The sequence below is a fragment of the Gavialis gangeticus genome, unplaced genomic scaffold, assembly GCF_001723915.1.
Source record: "Gavialis gangeticus isolate Ggan-Ray unplaced genomic scaffold, GavGan_comp1, whole genome shotgun sequence".
In the NCBI taxonomy this organism is placed as follows: Eukaryota; Metazoa; Chordata; order Crocodylia; family Gavialidae; genus Gavialis; species Gavialis gangeticus.
Window position 1 is genome coordinate 7,056,473 of NW_017729000.1, and position 11,243 is coordinate 7,067,715.

The following is an 11,243-nucleotide window of genomic DNA, read 5'->3' on the forward strand; positions in this document are numbered from 1 at the left end:
CCCCCCCACGGGCTCCACTCTGGCCGTGCCACCCGTGGGTGAGGGAGCTGGGCTCCATGATCCAATCTGCCACGGCAGCTGTTGCCTCCCGCAGACAGCGGCTGGGGCTCAGGCGCTGCTGCAGCGGGGTAGGGGGATATGGACCTGGGTCACTGGCTCTGTAGCCCTGGCAGCTGGGGGCTCCCTCCGGCAGGGCTGGCAGGTGGAGGGCTGTGGGTGGGGAGTGAGGGGCAATGGCATGGGCGGGGCACTGGCATATTGGGGCTGCTCAACACCGCAAAGCAGTGTTGTGGGGAGGACAGCCACAGCTGGACCCAAGTCCTGGTGAGTGAAGGGGGCAGGGAGAGCTCTGATTTCCCATGATAAAAAACACAAAATCAAGTGACAAAATGTATAGGCATTTAGAATGTATTTTATTATAGTGACTGAAGCACTGGTAGGCTTCCAAATTGCTTTAAAATTATAAATCTATCAATAAAACATTATGTTCAGCTGATACCTATATATGTGTGTGTGTGTGTGTGTGTGTGTGTGTGTGTATACGTGTGTGTGCGTATTTATTTATTTTTATATACATATACATATACACACACACACACACACATATATATATATATATATATATATATATATATAGTCATTTAATTTTAATTGCAGAAGAATGTGGATTTGGGAGGTTTTAACTAGAGAATTTGCAATTTTTATCAGAGAATTTGTGATTTTTCAACAGAGAAAGCCAGGATTCCTTGTAATTATAAACCACAAAAATATTCCCTCAGTGTAAAGAATGATAAATATACCAATGATAATGTGCTTTGCCATTATACCATATACGTACACACAGTACACACATAATCTTCCTGTATTTCATCCAGTGCCTATGTCTAAGCTATGATGCATATTTTAATACATCTTTTTGCACATTTTTAGTAAGTGAATTGTATTGTAAGTGTTAGGGCATATTCTGTGCATTTTCTGAAAGACTAAATCAGTTTCCTCATAAGGCTTCTTTCCTCTTACATTTCCAAATATTTAGTAATGATTCTTCAGTGTGGTGTGCTGAGATTTATTTTAAAATCCTCATGCTGACAGTTTACCCCTTAAGGTTGAAAGCTTGGATTTACGGTAAGCTGCCGTAGCAAAATGTATTTTTTATTTTCAGACAAACATGCCACTCATAACGTTTATCTAACTTTGAGTGTGCAAGACTATTTGAAACACACTAGTTTGCCATTTATGATCCACTGTAAAACTTGTTATAGGTGCTTTAAGAAGAGCTGTGTTTAACACTTTCCCCTTTTCTACTTTCATCTGGTGGACCCTGGTGAGTTTGTTTGACAGAGTTCCTTGTACCGTGACCCTGCCACAAAAAAAATGCAAAAAACAGCTAGTTATAATCCCAATGCATGGAGACAAACATGGGCCTTGTGAAATCAATATTGTGTTGCTTGGTAGGATTTTTATTTTCCCTAAAATTAATTATCCTGTTAAGCAAACAATTTGCATGGGCTAATATGGATCATGGACACAAACCAATTTCACGTACACAAGATAATCTCCTACCTCAAACAAAATATTAGGATAAATTGTTCTTAATCAGTCATAACTGGTTGCAGAATAAATGGGGAGATTAGGATCATGCCTTCTTTTAACACAATGTGGAAGTCACTAATCCCTTTGAAGAACTGAAAGAGAAGCTACCGTATCATTGCATTATGGACAGATTTGGCAGATAGTTTCTGTCTAAAATTATTTTTCAGACTACTTATGCATAACATAATATTAAATAGGCTCTGCTTCCAGAATTTGTCATCTAAAATGTTTTAAATAGTAATGTGACATGCAAATGCCCTCAGGATTTGGACAACCTGGTTGCAACATGCATATTCAGACCCATGACAAGGCTTTAAAGCAGGGGTGGACAAATTGCAGCCCTGGGGAAGGGGGGGGGGAGCGGATGCGGCCCACCAGGCCATTCTATCCATCCTGCGGGGTCCCTAAAAATTTTAGAAAATTAATATTTATTTGCCCCTGGTTGCCTATCATGAGGCCCTCAATGGCTTGCCAAAACTCAGTAAGTGGCCCTCCTCCTGAAATAATTGCCCACCCCTGCTTTAAAGGGAGTTTTATTGAACCCATCTGGAAAAGGGGATAACAGTATTGCCACCTGCAAGCGCTCAAGAATTGATGTGGGCTCTCCAAAATCGTGGATTATTTTAAAAGTATATTTTGATTTTCCTCCACCCCTGCTGGGTTTTTGGCCTTTGAGTATAAAATTATTTTGAATTTTCAAGCTTTTCCATGCAAATAGGAGGGCTAGAAACTTTTAAAATGAAGGTGGAAAGAAACTGTCACACATTCACATGATTCTCAGAACCGATGCCTTGTGCAAAACACCAAATGTAATGAGACCTCTAATAAAATCAAGAGAGTTGGCAACATTGGCATGCATAAGTTGAAAGCCAGCAGATCTCACATACGAAAGCAGAAAAGACGACGACCTCCAACTTGGAAGTCTGTTTTTAAGTTCCTTCACCTTTACTCAGGACTGGAGGACTTGTTTGGGAATGGAGGTACAGGCATTGTGACCTGTCTTCAATTCTTTGGGGAGTCTTATAGCATGTACCATAATGGGACCGGACTGGCTTGGAATCTCTAAGTACGTCTGTAATGCCAACAGTGCTAAGTGTAGAAGAGATTTCTTCCTGGCTCTCAGGCATGCTGCAGCCAGCGTGTCCTGGAGGAGCCTGTTCCTGAGTTATCATCTATGCCTGTGGTTTCCAGCCTGTGGTCTGTGCACCCCTGGGGGTTTGCAGAGTGTGTCTAAGTGGTCAGCCAAAGATGACTGTGATTAATCGGAAGTATGTGACTACCCACACTTACAGTTCAAAGGGGTCTGCACCTCCATTCAAAAATTTTAGGGGTCTGCAAGTGAAAAATATTAAAAATCACTGGTTTGTCATGTTCAACACTGAACCCTACAGGCAAGATACTGCTAGACTTGGTTTTTGAAAAATGGTAACAATGACTTCTCTCATGAGGCTAAGTCTAACTGTGCTCTAGCTAAGCCCTCCCTCCATGACGGCCTGGTTATTGCTTAAGGGTTATTGCAGGTACTTTTCTTTCCGTGCCTGCATTGATTACTGGAAATGAACTTAGGCATGCACCTTATTTCAGTAATGTGTCATTATTTAAATGTTAGCAAAGCTGGAAAAAATTTAGCTCATCTTGCTAAAGTCTGCCCTGCAAAATTCAGAATCAAGTTTAGATGTGAACATCGCCAGGTGTAGTAAACAAAAACATTTAACACATCTGAATTGTTTAAAACATTGAATTGTCATATAAATAAGACATACAAGGCTTGGTTTTTAGGTACCCTTTATACTGCCCTCAAATATACTATAAAGTGGGTGGAAAGGTGAAAAGAGATCATAGTCTAAATGCAAATTGGGTGTTCAGTCTGAAAGGGATCCGTAGCTCTATAAATGCTACAGAAACATCCTGGCAGTGGGATCGGAGCAGATGCTAAAGACCTGCAGCACCTTGTACCATTCATGGTGCCTAGCTTGTTTGAATCTATCATTGCAATGGGATGTGCTGTGTAGCACTGAAGTAGGAATGGTTTTTAATGGTTTTACAGACTGCATAAGGACTAGAATCCAATATACACCTTCTAATTCCCCTCCTCTGTATTACTGTAGGGTTCTCCAGAACAAATGGGAAACCGGCTGTCTCCGCTGTGTGCGCTTCCCAGTTGGTGTTTGATGGAAGAGGACTCTCAGGGACCTTGAGTTATTTCTGGCCACTCTACAAATGCATGTTACTCATTAGTGCCAGCACCTACAAAACCCCAGTGTTTATGTGATTAACTGTCGGCATTTGCATTTAAGGGTCAGATAATGAAGCTTCAAAAGTGTTATATTTGTGTGAAGATGAATGGCTTAGCTGGCAACTCTTCCGTGCATCCAGACAGCCTTGTTATAGCTCCCCCAGGTACCTCATGAATGTTACAGTCTCTCACAGAAGGGCTGAGCAGTTTCTGTTTAAATGAAAGCTTTGAGATATTGGAATAACTGGAAAAGCTTTAGGGTGGAATTTGCCTTTCCAAATAATGCAAGCAGAATGAGCAAGCATAGAGGGAGAGGTGGCTATGAAGACATGTGCAGTGTCTGGGCAGAAGTGGGTGAAGCAGTAGGTTTTCTTTTTGAACCCAGTGGGTTTTAGGAGTGGAGAAGTACTGGGTTAGGTCTGGGTGGATAGAGAGTGGTAGTGAAATGCAGCTCACTCGGCTGTGAGTAGAATTGCAACTGGAAATGCTAATTCCAGTTGAGTAGCACTGGCTTCTTACTGCCCTTCCAGGATCTGTAGCAGCATGAGGATGGATACGCTGTGTTGGAAAGTAGTGGCATATTTTTATCCATAAAGGATCACATTATTGTAATCGATTCAAGTGATCGGGGCAGCACTAATTCCTGCGTAGTCATGGTTATAACAGCCCGATTCCACCCATCCTTAGGTTTTATGGACATATGTCATTCTTCAGAAATTCCAGGTCTGGTTGAAGAATAATACCACCCGAACTATAGCATGTTTTGTAAGGAAGCTGTTTGTGCAGATTGTATCAAATCCAATTTGGATCCGTCTCTCTGCTGTTACCTCTGATCTGCCGCACCCACTCATTCATTCAGCTTGTTCACCGTAACGACACCGACTCAATTTTCTGCTCTGGAGAAATTCTTGCCAGCTGCCGGGCAATTGTACATTCCAACAAATTAACCATAAATAAGTTTATCTGATGACTCTCTTCAGGGCGTGTTGCCAAGGATGGTACTGATTCCACCGGTATGTTGAAACACTGAAGCTCTGTGTTTTGCATTTGTTTTTTGGTGGGATTTGGGGGATTTGAGGCTTTTCCCCATATGCCTGAAAGTGGAGTGCAAATTATCTGCCCAGGTTGCTCTAAGCAAGGGCTGACTGGAAAGCTTTTGCAGAAGTGTTTGAGTTTCAACACATTCTTCTTGGGTCAATGGCACTAGTCACAGAGATATCGAGTGTTTCCCTGAAATAGGAGAGATCCGGGTTCAGGGTCTGCTTGGGCTCATTCAGATCTAAAAGGGAAAGCTTTGCTCTGAATTGTGAAGGGATTTGAACCTGGGTTTCTTCATCCTAGACCTGTGTCTAAACTGCAAGGCTGTGGAATATCAATCGCAGTCTAAGTCAGGCTGGAAAGAAACAGAGGGCCTTGGACCCCTCAAGCAACCTGAGCTCTTCTGTTCAGAAACCTCTGGATGCAAAACCAGATATCTTGAGAGCATTTCTTTTTGTGAATGTGTCTGGAGGGTTTCTTGTTTTTCATTCTGCAAGAAAATAACAACTTGGAAAGTTTCCGCCAAGAAGAATTATTACTGTTTTCTGGATGGCTCTGCTACAAGGCGTGTTGTGCTATCTTTGCTTTTGTCTAAATGAAGAATTAACTGCCTGTACAGCTGTCTCACTTGGTAGAAATCCATGGGGAAACCCTCATTTCATTCAGTTTTGCCAAAAGTTCCTAGGCCTTATGATAACCATGCCTTGGAAAGAGGTTGTTTTGACACCCTGTTTCCTTCACTTGTTGCCTCATTGTTATGCCACAGATCACACATCATGGTTACATTGGATGTACAAGGACGTGGGCTTTGGAAAACTGGTAATTGTGACTAAAGACGAGAAACCAGCAGAACTCTGAAATAAAATAGGAAACTCAAAGCAGTCGAGGAATCTGCACTTTAGATTCAGTAGATCCAGCTGGGCTCTTCCAACTCTAGACACGGTTTTGAAAGAGCATTAAAGGACTTGGATATAAAAGTGAAATTTGTAATTGGGTGTGGGGGGGAGGTTTCTAAATTAAAAAAAAAAGCCTCTGTCATTAAGGGAGTATGTCAAGACACTTTTTTTGCTGTCAAGACACTTTATCAGGAGACAGGAGAGAAACAAATCGGACACTGTTGAACCAAATGGATTTGCCAAAGTGCTATAAAATAGACAAAAGGGAAAGGATGTAGTGTAATCTGTGTAAAGAAGTGACTTCATGAATACTGGAATATCCCCAGAAGGCCACCTGAGACACTGAAGGCATTTCCCACTGATTTAAGCTATTTATGAACTTGTCTAGAGATGTATAGAGACTGGAGGAGCCTGAAGGCATCACTAAGAGAGGCATGTGAATTGTTTAGAGAACTGGCATCAAACCAAGGAAGATGGGCCTGCCAAGCCCTGAGACAAAATCAGATGAGGTAAGGTGTCTCAGGTCAATGCCCAGAAATGCAAGCAGTGGAAACTCGTGGATATGTGACAGATTTAGGTCTCTAGAACATGCACATTGCTTTTGGGTTGAATTAATTAATGTTATTTTTCATAAAATGATCAAAGTAACCAGTCCTGCCTGGAATGATGATAGGAGCATTTTCATAACTGTGCAATACCGGGAACTTTTATGTGCTAAAGACAAAATGTTCAAACTGCATTTCTCTCTGTTCTTTATTCCAGTTATCACGTATGCCAAAATCTTCAAAGAAATCTGTATGCATGAATTGGAGAAATACATATTTACCTGATCAGTACCTATCTAAGCCTGTTTGCACAGAGGGAACGTGGTTCGACATGCATAAATTGGTGCATGTGCAAAATTTGCTTTAACAAAGTTGAAAGATCGTCTTGACTTTTGATTCAGGGAAGGTATTTCATGCTGCCTGGAAAGCGATGCATATGCTTATAATACTATGCGAATGATATGGGATAATAGTAAATTAAAGGTAAAAATGGTACCACTGAAAAAAATCATTTTGGGTCCCTAAGCCAAAAACTGAAGTAAATGAATAAAAAAGACTTGTAAATAACTACTGGCTTCCTAGAGCAATTATAGATTTTGTCCTATATAAATCTTTTAATTGTGAACTGTGTTTCTTTAAAGGGGCATGGATAGATAGAGGTTGGATGAAATTCACAGTTTGAATTTCATAATGTGTAGCTGGAAGCATGAAAGACTGTTGCCAACATGTTAAACAATAAGCATTAAGTTTTGAGAATGAGAAAATGAGATGGGGCAGATGATCAGCAGTGAAGGGTGGAGCAGACACGTCAAACACATGGTCCACTTAATACATTGATCTGCTTCGCATATTCATTTATATTCCTGTAACAATCTGGCCTACCCTACAAAAGTATTAGCTGCCAAAATGAGGCTCCACTTGTGCTCTGCACACAGTTGGTGTCAAAAGGAGCTGACGGTTGTACGTTGTGTCCCTTTGAATGGGATTTAGGATACGTCTATGCTATAGGCAAAGGTGTGACTACAAAGGTATAGATGTTAGGTTTAAATAAATTAGCCTGGGTACAGATATCAGTGTAGGTTCAACAAGACAGAGCTCAGAACGGGTTGCAAAACCCACCCAGGACCCTGGTAAATATTTAGCAGCCAACTCAGACTGAGCTCTGCTGCTGCAGCCACACTGCAATCAGGACCTGAGCAAGCTAGTGTAAAGTCATCCAGGTATGTCCATGTGAGCTGTAGTGACACTTTCAATTGCAGTGTGGATACTCCTGTATAGTAATGGGTGAAGAGAGCATCATGCAGCATACCGGGTCCCAAGCGTTCAAAAAATGATGAGTTGGCCCCCCCCCCTTTTTTTTTTTTTTTTAAATCTTGGGATGTTTTAGCCATTATGTATTTTGGTGCATTGGTTTGTTGGCTTTCTGGGGTCTTTTATTTTCTGACCCCTTAAGGTTCCTTTTTCTGCACAGTCATTTCCTGACAGCCATGATAAGTAGAAGCTTTTTTTATTTAAATGAAAGTGGAAAGTTTCACAGAATCACATGACTTAAATTTGGGGCTTTAAGAAAAACACTCAACATGATAAGATTTGTGATCAAACACTGAGTCTCTTTCTCCCTGTGCACTTTGCATGGGGCAGAAGGCCTTGCTCAGGTGGAAATGGACTGCAGTCATGCAAGATAAGCCCCTGATTCTGTAGATGGTTATTCATTAGCCTTGGTACTCTGCCACTTGAATTACAGCCTGTAAAACTTGTGCTTGGACCAAACCTGGAGTTGAGCCCAAAGCGTGCAGGATCTTATGACATCTTTGTGACAAGAATGATCCGTTACCTAAGGGAATGAGATGATGGTGTGAAATGCATTACTACTAGAAACCTGAGTTGCTAGCAGTGAAAGGCTAGCACGTGAATGCCAGCAATACTTAGCACTTAGACTTAGAGCTTTTCATGCGCAGAGCCTTACAAACTTTGGACCATTTACATAGCATTAATGGAGCGACTGTGAAATGCCACTCCTAGGGCAAAGAAAGGGGCGACATTACTGCTTCTACATTATTCTGCCTCTTGACCATGGCAGAAGGATGGACACAGGCTATAGCAGGAGGATGTTTGGCTGGGTTCCCCTAGAGGGTCGCATGTAGTCAGCTATAGCCATGGCTTCTTTTGCCATACGTTTAAAGCAGTGGCTCTCAACTGTTTTAGATCAGTGGTCTCCAAACTTTTTTGATCGCGCACCCCTATCAGTAAAAACATTATATAAATATACATATAAATAAAAGTTGTAATATTTTCTTCCTGCACCCCAGTAGATCATCTTGCGCACCCTCTGGGGTGCGCGTACCCCATTTCGGAGACCACTGTTTTAGACAAGTCACCCCAGGAAAATGCCAGTCCTTAGTTTTCACTCATTTTTGACGATGGAAAAATAATAGAGCCGTACTTTTGTTGCGAAGCACTCGGAAAGACCCCTACAAGTCAGAAAGTTTTAACATCATTGACTTCTATTTGAAATATCTGGGTTTGTCTTGTGAATCACATTTGTATATCTAACAATGTTAACATTGCGTGGCACTCTGCAGGACCCTTGAAAAGATCTTAAGGCATGCCAGGGTATCACCAGTCTAATGGGCTGCACTTCTTTCAAGACTCTGTCAACTGGAGAAGCTTGTGAATTCCCTATTTGCCCTTCTCCTCCTTGTAAAACCCTCGCTTACCCCAGTAGGACGTATTTTGGCCACACTTGTTGCATGTGAAAAAACAATCTCTTTTTCCACAGTGCCTTTCTCCAAAAGGCCCATTAGTAATACTATGAGCAAATTGAAGCTCTGCTGCTAATGGAGTTTGGCATAGCTTTCAGTGTTGCACTGCTCCCACTCCAAGTGTCTTGCCACACTCGCTGCAATATGCCCCTGACAACCATCCTTACCCAGTTTCTCATTAAATTACTTTTTCCCCTTGCCTGAGTTGGCATCAAAACTTTGCAAATGACTGAGATAATATTAACTTTCCTACCCTTCCTATCACTATTTGCACTAGCAATAGTGGGTTTCAGGCTCGTTTCATTATTTTTAAGATGTTTGCATGGCATAATGCTTGACTTGCGGGAACTTGGAGACAAAAAAAAGAGGCTAAGCTGGGAAATTAAATTTGTTTAATTCTTTGGCAGCGAGTAAAACCATTCCCAGTGTCTAACTGTCTGATTGTGTGAAAATTCACTTCGTTTCCAAAATCTGACGCTTTTCATTCTCTTTGGGGTCAGGATTCTGTTTCTCACGATCCATGTCATGCAGATGGGGCGAAGAACAAGTTTGTGGGATGCTCTGTCTCATGCTTTTATGGTTGCTCTGCACAATATATGTTCCTAAACCCCATCTATTTGGATGTTCTACGTATCTAAAGGATGTCATTAATGCCTATGGCTGGAAAAGCTTTTTTTGCCTAATTGTAGCTAATGTCTGCATGCAGCTTGGGAGCCTGGGGCTTGAAGCCCCCATATATAGGACTGTAACGTCTCCATTTCTAAACCAACTCAATAATGGTCCCTTTTTAAAAATTAAATTAATATTTTTTTTTCTGTAGTTCTCTGGGTTTTTCACTAGATCGTTTTACAGGATGTACTTTGTCTTGGCAGAGCTGAGGACTGTAAAACTGCGTACGGAGCAACAGAAGATTCCACAGCATGGGGTATTGTTGGCTTTTGACCACCTTTTCTTGTAGGCCTCTTTGGTAGGGGCATGTCATATTGGTGTCTGGCAGGAAGGAGCTGGGGTTGACCAAAGTGCAAACTGACTCCAGGTCTACAGGCAGTCCTCGGACGTACGACACAGTTGGTTCCTGAAAACCGTTTCTTAAGTCGAAACGTTGTAACTTGGAACTGATTTTCCCATAGGAACAATGTTATAAATGAGAGAGTGTTTGCTGAACCAAGGCCCGATACCCTATTTTCACCAAAAAGAAACCAGAATTTTTTACTCAATCAATTATAGATGAATAATATAGCTACATTAATGTATTTATATTGTAAATAGCAATCATATTGATTTGGAAGGACTTCTTTGAGGTGACTTTGCTGGACTTTTTGCAGGGTTTTTGGCTGGAGTCTTCTTGGGAGTCTTGGCTGCAGGTTCTTCTGGAGTCTTGTCAGCTTTCTTAAAGAAAGTGTCCAAGGAAGTTTGGACAGATGTTTTCCAGGGAGATGAGTGACGCAGCGAACTCGTTTGCTGGCGTGGTGTCGGATCAAGTGTTGTAAAGTTGAAACTGACGTCAAAGTTGAAGCCGGCTGTCGATTTAGAAACGTCTTAAGTGTGAAACGTTGTAACTTGAAACATTTTCAGTTGAGGACTGCCTGGATCTACTTTTCTCAGCATGTGTAGGACCAGAGGATTTCATCGACATGGATACGCACCTTTTCTTCCAGGGGCAGAAATCCTCAGCTGCAGTTCTCAACAGCAGGTGTTGGTTCAACCCCCAACTTTTCCTCTTCCATTGCCATTTTTTTAAACCTCTTATAGTATTTGCTTTCTGTAAAGAGGGCTCACCCCCTTGCTGTAATCCCAAGGGTAAGAATGGGGAGGTTGAGATCACTAACCATCCAGCAGGACAGATATTTAGTCTGTTCTGGAAGACTTCTCCTCCCACTGGAGGTAGTGAGGGTGTATGTTTATGATGGTGTCTTAATAGTCAGTAGTTTTTTACCTGCTCTGCATTTTTTCTCAAGCCTGTTCAACATCTTCATCAGTGATTTGGACGAGGGGGTAAAAGACACCCTGTTCAAGTTTGCTGATGACACTAAGATGTGGGGGGACATGGGCACACTAGAAGGAAGCAACAGGCTACAATCAGACCTAGACAGGTTACAGTGTGGGCGGGTGAGAATAGGATGGGTTTCAACACAGACAAGTGCAAGGTGATGCACCTGGGGAGGAACAACCG

The 11,243-nt window shown here is 41.8% G+C and overlaps 1 protein-coding gene across 1 annotated transcript in view; it reads left to right on the forward strand.

The window, feature by feature from the left end:
- ADAMTS2 (ADAM metallopeptidase with thrombospondin type 1 motif 2) overlaps positions 1 to 11,243 on the forward strand; it is a 312,175-nt gene that overhangs the window by 97,771 nt on the left and 203,161 nt on the right. The gene's annotated exons all lie outside the window — the stretch shown is intronic.